Source organism: Lynx canadensis, chromosome C2 (assembly GCF_007474595.2).
Source record: "Lynx canadensis isolate LIC74 chromosome C2, mLynCan4.pri.v2, whole genome shotgun sequence".
In the NCBI taxonomy this organism is placed as follows: domain Eukaryota; kingdom Metazoa; phylum Chordata; class Mammalia; order Carnivora; family Felidae; genus Lynx; species Lynx canadensis.
The window spans coordinates 22,426,558-22,439,458 of NC_044311.2; the positions used below are offsets into that span (position 1 = coordinate 22,426,558).

Sequence of the window (12,901 nt, forward strand, 5' to 3'; positions counted from 1 at the left end):
AGATGAGTGAGAAGAATTGCTTCTTGTTCAGTATTCTAGGCTTTTGTTCCACTCCAGATTATTTTGAGTTTTTCTACACTTTCTATAATACCTTTTGGATGATCCAGTGTAAATAAAATTGTTTTGAAGGTTCCAAAGGAATACCACCAAAATTACTGGTTTCCATGGAAACTGCAGTAATAATCCTGCTATGGGCACAACATTAGCAAGTTTAAAAAATGTGTACTTTTTGGGGCGTCTGGGTGGCTCAGTAAGTTAAGCGTCTGACTTCGGCTCAGGTCATGATCTCGCAGTCCATCAGTTCGAGTCCCACACTGAGCTCTGTGCTGACAGCTCAAGCCTGGAGCCTGCTTCGGATTCTGTGTCTCCCTCTCTCTCTCTGCTCCTCCCCTACTCATGCTCTGTCTCTCTCTCTCAAAAATAAATAAACATTAAAAAACTTCTAAAAAAATGTGTACTTTTTTTGATATTTTATTGTTTAAAATTATAATCATAGTTTGGTTAAATGTGGTGGTATGATAATATATCATGACTTTAGGGATGAACACTGGCTTTTAAAAAATATAATCGGGTTCTAATTTCAGCTCTCCCCCTTACTAGCAGCATCTCCTTTGAAAAGTTTTGTTTTTACCATTTCTAAGTTCTAATTTCTCTTTAAGTAAAACAGAAATAATCATGATTGCCCCTCATTTATTTATTCAACCAATATTTATGGACCGCCTAATATGTACATGTGTTGGCTGGATACTGGGAGTACGAATATCACTAGTGCTCTGTTCATGCACTCAAAGAAACTGTAATTTAGGAGGGAATATAGGTGAGTTCACAGGAAATTATAAAGCTACATCATGAGCGCTCTGGGGGAATAGCTATACTCAAAGAATAGCTGACTTGGAAGATGAAGACTTGGAAGGTGAAGTTTGCTACAGACAGGTGGGAGATCACATAAGGTGTGTCCTGAAGGGTGAATACGAGTTAGCAACACAAAGGAGAAAGAGGATGGAGGCTGCCCGGTATGCATCGATTTAGAGTTCAAGAAGAGAAAGTGTTTGAAGGGTTTTAAGCAGGGAGATGACATGATCAGATATACATTATATTACACCAACAACAGGAAAGCCTGGGTGGTTCAGTCAGTTAAGCGTCAGACTCTTGATTTTGTCTCAGGTCAAGATCTCATGGTTCCTGAAATCGAGCCCCGTGTTGGGCTCTGCACTGACAGTGTGGAGCCTGCTTGGGATTCTCTCTCTCTCTCTCTCTCTCTCTCTGCTCCTCTCCTGCTTGAGCATGCTCTCTTTCTCAAAATAAATAAATAAACATTAAAACAACAACAACAAAAACCTGACTCTAGAGTAGTGAATAGATTCCCAAGAGTGTAGGCAAGGAAAGAAGTTAGTGGGGCTGTAGTAATCCAATCAGAACTGATGGTAACTGGACCTAACATAAGGGCAGTGAAGAGTAAGAAGAGACAGTGTATCAGCAGATGGTGAGGAGGTGGGCCACACAGGATTCTGAGTTTGATTTTATTGGGGGACTAAGGGAGAGGGAGGAATCTGTGAAAAGCCCTATGTTAATGGCTCATGGGGTCATATTCACAGACACGGTAAAATCCAGGAAGGAAAGAGGTGAGTACTGTAAGAAAAGAAGACAATTCAATTTCCAATCTGTGGTACTTGAAGAAGTCATGCTTCATTGGAGAGATAGTCTGTAGACAGTTGAATACACATGCATGAGGTTTTAGAAGCAATCAGGTTCAAAAGATTGATTTGGAAACCACCGACACTGAACTAATAGGAGATGATGCAAAACACCCCATGGTGAGAGAGTGACATAGACGAGAGGGAACAGAGAGCCAAGGGCAAATCCAGGGAAGCAATGCCACTTAAAAATACAGGCAAAGCGAGAAGAGCTCATGAAGGAGATTGAGTAGAAATCTGGAGGAAGGAGAAGGAAAACTAGATCACAGTATGCCATGGAACCCGAAGCAAGAGAAGAAGCGATCACTAGCATCAGATAGGAAAGAGTCAGAAAAAAAGACTATCAAGCTCCATTTGACAAAAAGGCAACAGGCAACTGGAGAACTCTTCTCTGGCTTTGTTAAAATCATTGAATGAAATAACAAATTGAAAAATATTTTATCTTGAGTCTACTCTGCAAATATAAGTTTGGTCTTAAACCAAAAAGATGGAGGACTGCCTTTGGAAAAGAAGGCTATTGTTCCAACTCAATGAGCTACATTTCGTATTTTGTTTATCTGCACTATGGTAGTAGGTTAACGTTACTCTGTTAACCATGGGTCAGACACGTATTACCTGGAGGAACTAGAGAACTAAACATCCAGTCCGTTTCCTCTGGGCACTCCTAGTTTATTTATGGTATGTGTGTGGAGTGGGGGAGAAATAGACCATTATGATATAGGGTTGAAGAGTGGGGAAGGGAAAGCACGTAAAGAATGCATGAGGGAAACCTACCCCAGACCATGGTGATAGGGTTAGAAGAGTTAAAAAGAAGATTTTGTACAAGACATCAAAGATGATACCTCAAGGAGGCGGATTTTATTGGATAAAGAAGAGCTAAGAAGATGTCTAGCCATTTTTTTTTTTCTGAGAGTAGCAACTACAAAAGATAGGAAAATACAAAGAACGTAAGGAATGGCACAGTTGAAGAACTACTGGTGGTCTCAAAGGGCTGCAGCCACAGGAGAAAGGAGAAAGTGATGATACAAAAAGGGTAGGGGGCCAGAGGCTCCTGGGTGGCTCAGTTGGTTAAGCGTCCGACTTCGGCTCAGGTCATGATCTCGAGTTCCTGAGTTTGAGCCCCGCATTGGGCTCTGTGCTGACAGGTCAGAGCCTGGAGCCTGCTATGGATTCTGTGTCTCCTTCTCTCTCTCTGCCACTCTCTTGATCATGCTCTCTCTCTCTCTCAAAAATAAATTAAAAAGAAAAAAGGATAAGAATTCAGATTCTGGAGGGTCTTCTATACTATGCTGAGGAAATGCCACGTGCAATCACTTCAGTGACATCATGATTGGTCCTCAACAAATATGTAATGAATTGAAGAATACATAGTGAATTACATCTGGGCCCAGGTGGCCATAATTTTTTCTGTTATCTAAAATATTCAAATAATTTCTCAGCATATTTGGTTTTAAAAAATTATTTATGTATTTATCTTAAACCTAATGGGGTAATTGGAGAGAGATAATACCAATGGCAAATGTTAAATGCATAGGTTGAAATGGGAAATAAAAACCACATAAAGAATGCCATTTTTACTTAGAGAATATGATTTTTTTTATACTGCAAGAAAGCATACTTGAAAAAGTGGGAAAAGGAGAGAATGACATAGCAGAGTTCATGTTTGATAAGTGGCAAATGGAAAGAAAAAAATCCCTCATTACTTTGCAATAGGTTTCTAAATCAAGAACTCACAATTTTCTTCTGGGTTTCTAAATTTAGTAATATTCCATTTTTAATTTCCTTGCCTGGTTCAAAACAAGCACTATTGTTTCATATTTTATGAGCACGTGCTCCTCATAAGTCTATTTACGGTAATAGGTAAGTCACAGGGCAGCATCATTCTCAGAGTGTGCTAAGACAATTTTCCTCCAAATCTGCCATCTCACAAATATGTCAGATATAAACACAACGGATTCAGGTACATCATGTAATATATATCTACTTTCCATATATATCTAATCTCCTAAGGAAAACCAAAGCAAAAATAAGTAACAATGATGCAATATTAATAACAGTATTTTATCTGAATTACTCCATTAAATGAAATGACTGTTTAGGAGTAAAACAAATTCAGAAAGTGACATGCATCTATAACTTTCTACAATAGCTATTACTATAAAAAAATATTAGCATGAACAAATTGCATTTCAACTTGAGCTTTACTGCCCAATAACTGCTCTAAGGTAATGTGATTTTAAAAAATGAAACGTTGAAAATATGTTATAAGCTGTATATATTAATATTTTTTGGCCCAGTAATTCCACCCCTTAAAATAATTCTAAATGTATGAGTGGGGTCTTTTGCATTTCATGTTCTCTTTGCTTGTAATGTGCTTCCTCAAGGCATAAAGTTGACTATTTCCTTGCTTCCCCTCTGTCTTTATTTAAATGCCATGTTCTTAATTCACATCCCTGACCACTTCATTTAGGATTGCAGCCCATTTCTTCCCCCTTCTCACCTTTTCTACTCTTTATGTAACTCACCACTATCTGACATGTTATATATTTTACTTATTTGTTTTGTTTCCTGTTTATCTCTATTGGAATATACATCCTATGAAGGCAAAGATCTTTATTTGTTTTGCTGTTCTATCTCTACCAACTAAAACACTGCATGGCAAACAAGCATTCAATATACATGTGTTCAATTAATGAATTAATACATTTTTCACAGAGATGTTCATTATAATTTTTTAAGTAGCAAAAAACACAATCATCTCAAATGTGTAACAACTAAGACATGGTTATTAAGTAAACAAACTAGTTCATTTACATGATGGAATATTATGCACCTATTAAATGTTTGTAAATATTTATGAAACACAGATAAATCCTTACATTAAAATCCTAGGTGGAAAAAAAAAGTCACCAAAATTTGTGTAGACTATGATCACAACCACATGAAAATAAAAGAGAGAAAACAACAACCAGAAAGACTGAATGCAGAAGCAGTGTTCTTGCTGGGATGGGTGTGACTGAGGACCATTTCTTTTCTCCACTGTTTCTATTTTGAAGCTTATGTAATTAGCATGGTCTATCCACAGAGGAGAAATGAAACTACTCAAAGAAAATGCTTGAAAATGTAATCTGTTGGTTTGTCAGAACATTGTCATTGAGTATTTCAATGATTTCAGTCACAGTGAAGAATGGTGGGAATATTTCTAAAAATCTATGTGTCTAACAGGAAAAGATAGTGAATAAAGTGCTTTTTAAAATCAAACGTAAACCTATTATTCTAGCCTAAGGAAAACATTAATTGCTATTTTTGGCCCAATCCAATGAAGAAGCACCGTTTCCTAGTTTCACATAGTTCGGGAAAATACAGTGGCCACATATCCTGGGTATCTGCTCAATATTTGATTTATCATAGTACTTCATCTTCCCATGGGGAATTTTGAAAAGCCTACAGAAGCAACAGCGAAACTGACTTTATTTGCAAAAATAAATGCAATTTTAGTCTTTGCTTTAGTCTAGTTCCTGAGTAGGTACTTTTAAGTCAATGAATTTGGGAGCCCTTAATAACAATAAGGAAAAAAAGTACCTAACTTTTTCAGTGCACTCTCTTTTTTTCCAAAGGCATTCTGACAAATAAAATCTCTTCACTTTTGAGATAAGATACGGAGTATGTTACACTTCTGTGGCAATCTGAAGTGGCACACTTGTTTTCTGTTTTTTTGTTTTTTGTTTTTTGCTGTTGTTGCTTCATTATTGCTGTATCCTCAGGCTTAAATTTATTCGTCAGAAATTAGCTGGTCTGCAGCCAAGTGAGTCCTGATTCATTTCTAGTCAATGGTTAAACACATTCCATTTATTCACTACCCCAAACGTATTATCTGGGAATGGAGAGACTGGGATACTCTTACAGTTGGGTTAAAAATGCCCACATGAGACAAAGGTCAACTCTGAGCCATGGCTATGAATATCGTCTTGAGTTCCTCTTATTAAGAGATGCTATTACTTACGGTGCCTGGGTGGCTCAGTTGGCTTTGGCTCAGGTCATGTTCTCACAGCTCATGGGTTTGAGCCCCATGTCCAGCTCTGTGCTGACAGCTTAGAGCCTGGAGTCTGCTTCAGATTCTCTGTCTCCTTATCTCTCTACCCCTCCCTTGCTTGCACTCTCTCTTTCTCTCTCATAAATAAGGAAACATTAAAAAAATCTTTTCTAAAAGAGACGCTATCACTCAATCCAAGATAAGTGTGAAGGGTGAGGATGTGGGGGTGTAGGCTTCCATTGTTACCCTATGTTTGAAAGGAAGAAGGAGAACAGGAGAAAGAAAGTACGTAAGTGGCAGGAGAGGAAGAAGGGAGCAGATGGAGGGAGAGAGGAAAGGAGGGAGGGACTTAAATGCTAAGAGATAAATGAATGCTAACTCAAGCCTTCTAAATATGTAGTCTAGGAATACCAGAATGCCCAAACCATTCAGTGGTAAAATCTGAGTTCCCTCATCACCATGAAACTTCAACTTTATTCACTGAGAGAAATCTTTCCCTTCAGGGGCCTCCTGGCTGGCTTAGTTGGTTGAGCCATCGGACTGTTGACTTTCGGCTCGGGTCATGATCACACAATTATGGGATCGAGCCCTGCATTGGCTTCTGTGCAGACAGCACAGAGCCTGCTTGGGATTCTCTCTCTGCCCCCTCTCTGCCCCTCTCCTGTACGTGCATGTGCTCTATCTATCTAACTCTCTCAAAATAAATAAATAGACATTAAAGAAATCTTTCCCTTCAGTATCCAAGTCTGTATCTTTAATATCAGTGACCTCACTAAATGGGAAAATGACATACCTTTGTTTGCAATTTTCAGGAGATAACTCTAAGTTGGGGTTTGCTTGTACAATGAAATAACAATCAAATGTTTATGGTTTTCCAGGTTCCACTGAGATTTAAATATTTTACTCTAACAGAAAAAGATACCCAAGAATACTGAAACAATTAAAGTATTTCTTGTGAGTCTTGAGTTTCTGTTGGAGAGTAACAAACTGCAGTCAAATGGTATAAGAACATTACTCTTCAGTTCCATGTTAAATGGGAAAGGCATATCAATAAAGATTATACACAACAAAGAGAGGCTTTGGGAAGAAGTCTGATAAAACAAACAGGTATCTAGAGGTGCTTGGGTGGCTCAGTCAGTTAAGCACCCAACTCGTGATTTCGGCTCAGGTCATCATCTCGTGGTGGTGAGATTGAGCCCCATGTCGAGCCCTGGGTCAGGCTCCTAGGCGTGGAGTCTGCTTAAGATTCTCTCTCTCCCTTTCTCTCTGTCCCTCCCCTGCTTTTTCTTTTTGTCTCTCAAAAAAGTACCCATAATTATCATTAGAAATTAAACACAGATCCAGTAAAATTATGAATCTGTTGAATAGAGAGAAGTCTTAGTCACTTTAAAGCTAGTGATTAAGCCTTCAGCTAATGACTTCCTTCTAGACTGTTACTGGAAGCACAGCTAGAGCCTTTCAGGCCTCATCAGAGCAGGGCAGGAAAAGGGAGGAGGAGCTGAAATGCAGATCAGCTTATTTCCTTGTTTGGACAAGTGCTGATGGAAGATTGGATGGAACACACACCTGGAATGATGGCCTCTAATATTATTAGTGGTCATTTCAGTGCATGCCAGACAAGGGATGCTTGACTTAGGTAGACGTAAGAGACCTTCTCTAGGCTCTTCTAAAAGGAAGCTAAGGCAAGTCTGTAGAAATCACTATAAAAGCCTTAGATCTTTTAAGCAGTATATGACTCCCCAGACACTCGTGTTCTCGAAAGCTAAGGGATGTGGAATGTTCTGGTCTACCTTATTCCCATGATTAGCTGAATTTTCAGTTTGTATTAAATAAAGAATGCTTGTTTTCCAAAAAAAAAAAAAAATAGTGGATATTAAAACAAACTGAAGAGATAGGGGCTTGGTGACATTATTGAACAATACTTATCAGTAATGATTAAACAGCAAGTAAACTTATTTCTTGATACAATAACCTCACTAAATCCTCATAAGAATGCTAATACCCATTTTACAAGTGGGTTTAGAGTTTTAGTCCTAGCTTGGTCAGTAATCAGCTAGATCTTGGATAAACTGCTTACTGTTTTTGCTCTTTTCCCTCCTATGTCTAAACACATATACCTGATTTAATTATGTCACAAGGTTATAATAAAAATTTAGTGATAGGAAGAAATAAAGATTCTGAGATAGCAAAATTTGGTGACATGTAAGTGAGTAGAAGCATTAGTTAATAAAGCATTACAAAAGAGAAAGAGAAAAATAAAATAATCAGAAATGTTGAAAATATAAATATATGATCATAAGACATATTACACATAGAGCAAATCTGTTCATTAGTTGGAGTAAAATTATTTGTAGATAAGTTAATTGTGATCTAACAGCATTAAAACCAAATGATGGTAGTGCTGATTAAAGTCTAACCTACATATTTCTTTTTTAAAATTAAAAAGTTTTTAAAGTTCATTATTTATTTTGGAAAGAGGGACAAAGCATGGGGGGTGGGGGCAGAGAGAGAGGGAGACACAGAATCTGAAGCAGGAACCAGGCTCTGAGCTGTCAGCACAGAGCCCGACATGGGTCTCAAACCCACAAACTGTGAGAGCATGCCCTAAGCCGAAGTCCGACACTTAACCGACTGAGCCACCCAGGCGCCCCTAATCTACATATTTCTAAAATGGTTCCTATGTGTGATTCTGTGCCTTTTGAGAACCAGTGAAATAGAACTACCTAAATCAACACAGAATATAACTTTGAAAATAGAACCCTGAGAGGGGCGCCTGGGTGGCTCAGTCAGTTGAGCGGCCGACTTCGGCTCAGGTCACGATCTCGCACTCTGTGAGTTCGAGGCCCGTGTGGGGCTCTGTGCTGACCGCTCAGAGCCTGGAGCCTGCTTCGGATTCTGTGTCTCCCTCTCTCTCTCTGCCCCTCCCCTGTTCATGCTCTGTCTCTCTCTGTCTCAAAAATAAATAAACGTTAAAAAAAAATTTAAAAAAAATTAAAAAAAAAAACAGAACACTGAGGAAAAACTTTTGAATATGTATGGAGTGTTTGGGTTGTCATAATAACTGACGGCATTGGTGGTGAGCAGTGGGTAAGGATGCTAGACGTTCAGGCCTGGCCAGTATGGTCTGCACACTGCATGATTGCCCTTTATCCCACATGACTCTCAACCGTCCTTTTATGACTAAGGTGAATGTAGAGTAAACAGAAAGTACAATTGTATCCCATGTTTCCTCTGACCTTGAGCTTTCTGAGGATTCTTAGAGAAACCAAGCCAATCAGAGTTGCAGCTTTATGGCATAGCCTACGATGCTCAGTCTTTGTGATTATGACAGCAGATATGTGTGGTATATGCAAACCACTTCCTAGATAGGCTCACAGTGGAATGACAGGATAGAAGAAAGAGGATTCTGTTCCCCTGGAAAGGAGTTATCATTGAACCTCTGAAATGGCCCAATTTTTCAAAAATTTTATACCAATATAACTATCAATAACAAAATATCCAAGTAACAGTGGCCCCAATAATAGGAACATTATTATATCACTCAACAAGGAGTCCACATCTTCTTCCCTATGCACCTCCTCGTGATTATAGATGGCTACATAATTACAGTACATCATACCCTTCCATCTACACATCCTGGGGGAAGGAAAGAAATAGTGACACAAATATTTCCCCTCACATGTCTCTCTTCTTTTTTCAGGGGGAAAATAATACCCAAAAGGCCCCACAGAAATAATCTCTTTATATTCTATTGGCTAGAACTGGTCACATATTTACCCCTACGTCTGGAACTGGGTAAGGGGACAGGAACTACCACTGGCTTGGAATACTCTGGAACTGGCTAAGGGGACAGGAACTACCACTGGCTTGGAATACTCACAACTCATCCCCTGGGTTTGGGATACTGCTGCCTGCACAAAACTGGGTTCTTTAGGTTTTTGATAAGGAAAAGGGTTACGTGATTATCAGACCTAATGGCATATCACAATTTTTGCCACCAAGATTTCAGAGATTAAAACTATTAATTTCTGCATTCATGAAAGAAAGAGAAGGAAGTTGGCACTTCTTTCTCTCATCTTCTGCCTCATTGCTATAAATAAAGGAAAACAAGTTGAGTAGAATTTTTCAGAAAATGGAACCATATTGGTTACAAACTCTTAAGAAACCTGATCCAACGACAAGGAAACCTGAGTGTGCCACCAGGATTTGGGCATACCACTAGGGCTCAGTAGGCAGCCCCCCCCCCCCCCATAAATTAAGAAAGATTGGATTAGATAAATTACTAGTAGGTCACTTCTCGTTGCAAGTTTCCATGAGGCTTTGAATCAGCAGCTAAATTATACATGATGGTTTTAAAACTAAAACTAATTTTATAACGACTTTGTAACTTATAGCCAAACCTTGTGCCCTACTGATCCTGAAGAATTAATGTGGTTTACAAAGCAATTTACTTTAAGGTAAAGAGAGTAGTTAGGAGAGATTCAAGCTCATCATTCATATTTGTAGTTTGACTAGCATAATCACACTCAGATACTTATAGTGAATTTATCAGGGAAGAATGTTTTCAAGTCAGTCTTCCCAAAAGAGTGTTACCAAGTGGTCTGGGAAGGAATGGGTTCTGAGGTAAAAATAACTTTAGGAGGTGCTGGGTTAATCATGGTTAAACAGATTTCTTTATCACCGAATTTCTCAGAAATGTATAAAGTTAATGTGCATGATGAATCACCAAAAGAGATATATTATCTTTCAAGTTCCATTTTGACGATATATTCTTCTTTCATGAACACTTAATTTTCCCCATGTAGAAAATAATCACATCACCTTACTTGTATAGAGGGGTTCAAATAACAAAATAGTTTGAAAGCATCATGTTTTGCAATATGAAAGGCTTTCCTCCCCAAAATTCTTTTTAAACTACTTTTTAACAGTTCTGACCAGGGTGATTATAAGATGCCAATTTAATAGCACTTATCTACAAACAAAAAATAAACATGTTTAAAAATACATATAGAATTGTCATACATACCAATTTAATAACTATTAAATGATACAAACACTGCCTTATTAGTACTGTGAAAGTACAGTATTATAGGCAATGCACGCTTTTATTCCTACTGTTTTGATTTATTTCTCGGTGATCATTTTCACATCACCTTTGTGAAATATTTCATACAATAAAGGCTCGGGGAAGCATACTTGGAGAAATTTTCAACTACTTTTCCAAATCTGTTATAATAAATTATAGACACATTTAAACTCATTTAGAAGAAGAAAAAGCAGGAAGACGGCAACTGTAAAGCACAGTAAAGTTTTTACTGCTTATAAAAATAAGTCAGTCAAGAAGGGATTCCAGGCTGGCAACATTCTAAAACTGTTAGCAGGCCAAAATCTCAAATTGTAATCTTTGTAGAAGGTGAACTGCCTTGAGTGAATTTTTATTTCTTTATCATGCTGCTGGTAAGAGAGGGGTATTGCCTACCCAGAGGAACATCTTACTGCCTGGAGCACAGCAGAAATGTGAGTCACAAAAAACACAGCAGACTTAGGGGCAACGGTCAGAGGGCAAGCCAGACTCCATTGGTTTAGTAGAAGAAAGAAGCCTTTAAAAAAAAACAACCAACCAATTCAACCCCCCAAAATTGTACAAAATATCTTTCTTACAGGTGTCAGTTCTGAGTATAAACACATCACCATCTGCCAGTGAGCATATAGTACCAGAAGTGGCTTCGAAGCCCTTCGAATTTCAAATATCCTAGAACAAGGAATAGTGGAACATTCAAGATATAACCGTGTCCCTATGACAGAGTTGTAAATAATAATAACATTAATAATAATGATATGAAATGTTTGTTAAGTAGATACTCAGATGTAATAGACATTTGAGTACTCAAGTTCTTGAGAACTTTGAATGGGGTCATAGGGAGTTTTTTTAGAGCGCTAATTTACACATGTGTTATGGGCAGGTAGGAGAAGACAGGGAAGTTTGGGAAAGTAAAAGGATATAAAACCACAGTGGATTGGCAACTGGACACACCCAATTTGTTTGCAAGCTGGAATGTTGTTATTTTCCATTTAACAGTGAGTTTTACATCCCTTTAGGTTACACCTTTCTAATGAGGAATGGTTTAAGTTAAAAAAAAAAAATTTAAAGGTATGTTTTCTTGACTTTGTAGTCTTGCCAAACTACCTACGTAGACAACATTGCCATCTAGTGGCCTAAACATACCACAGCCACCACTTTTAGGTTGGGAGCAGGGGTCCTGACATAGCTTTGAGGGGGTGCTCAACAGATGCAATGTTAATAGTGGTACCCAAGCCACACCAAGAGCATATAAACTCATCCAGAGAAAACATACTAACGGTTAGAGAACCCACTCTGGCCCCAAAACTTTACCAGCTAGCTCCACAGAGAAAAGGACCACCAACATTGAAATAAGTGTTTGATCTACCTCATTTATTTTCTTCCTTTGAACTTTTAAGATCCATTTCTCATTCCTTTGTTCACCTACCTGCTTGAAAATATTTTCCAAACATTCTTTCATCTTTATAAAAAGGATATTGCCCTATATCACCACGACCACGTAAAGAATCAAGTATCAGGTTGCCAATGATGGTCAAGAACTCTAGGGGCGCCTGGGTGGCGCAGTCGGTTAAGCGTCCGACTTCAGCCAGGTCACGATCTCGCGGTCCGTGAGTTCGAGCCCCGCGTCAGGCTCTGGGCTGATGGCTCAGAGCCTGGAGCCTGTTTCCCATTCTGTGTCTCCCTCTCTCTCTGCCCCTCCCCCGTTCATGCTCTGTCTCTCTCTGTCCCAAAAATAAATAAACGTTGAAAAAACAAATTAAAAAAAAAAAAGAACTCTAGAGGGATGAATGAAAGGGACAAGGGACATTTCTGTACTATCTTTGCAATTTCCTGTGAATCTAAAAAAAGGAAAAAAACACAACAAAACACCTCTGAAGGGGGTCGGTCTAAGCCATTAATGGAAATATAGAATTTGTCTTAGAAAGTACAAGAAAGAGCTAGGCTTAGGTCTAAACTGATTAAGATTTAAGGGACAGGAAAACAGGAAGAGGCTTACAAGAGTGGGGTAGAGACAGCTTCAACTGAGGTTGCCAATATTCCGGAGATAAATATTCTTAGCAAGCATCCCTTGGGGACTTTTTTTAAGTTAAA

At 38.5% G+C, this 12,901-nt stretch overlaps 1 protein-coding gene across 1 annotated transcript in view; it reads right to left on the reverse strand.

The window, feature by feature from the left end:
- Positions 1-12,901, reverse strand: part of KCNH8 (potassium voltage-gated channel subfamily H member 8) — a 355,504-nt gene that overhangs the window by 130,223 nt on the left and 212,380 nt on the right. The gene's annotated exons all lie outside the window — the stretch shown is intronic.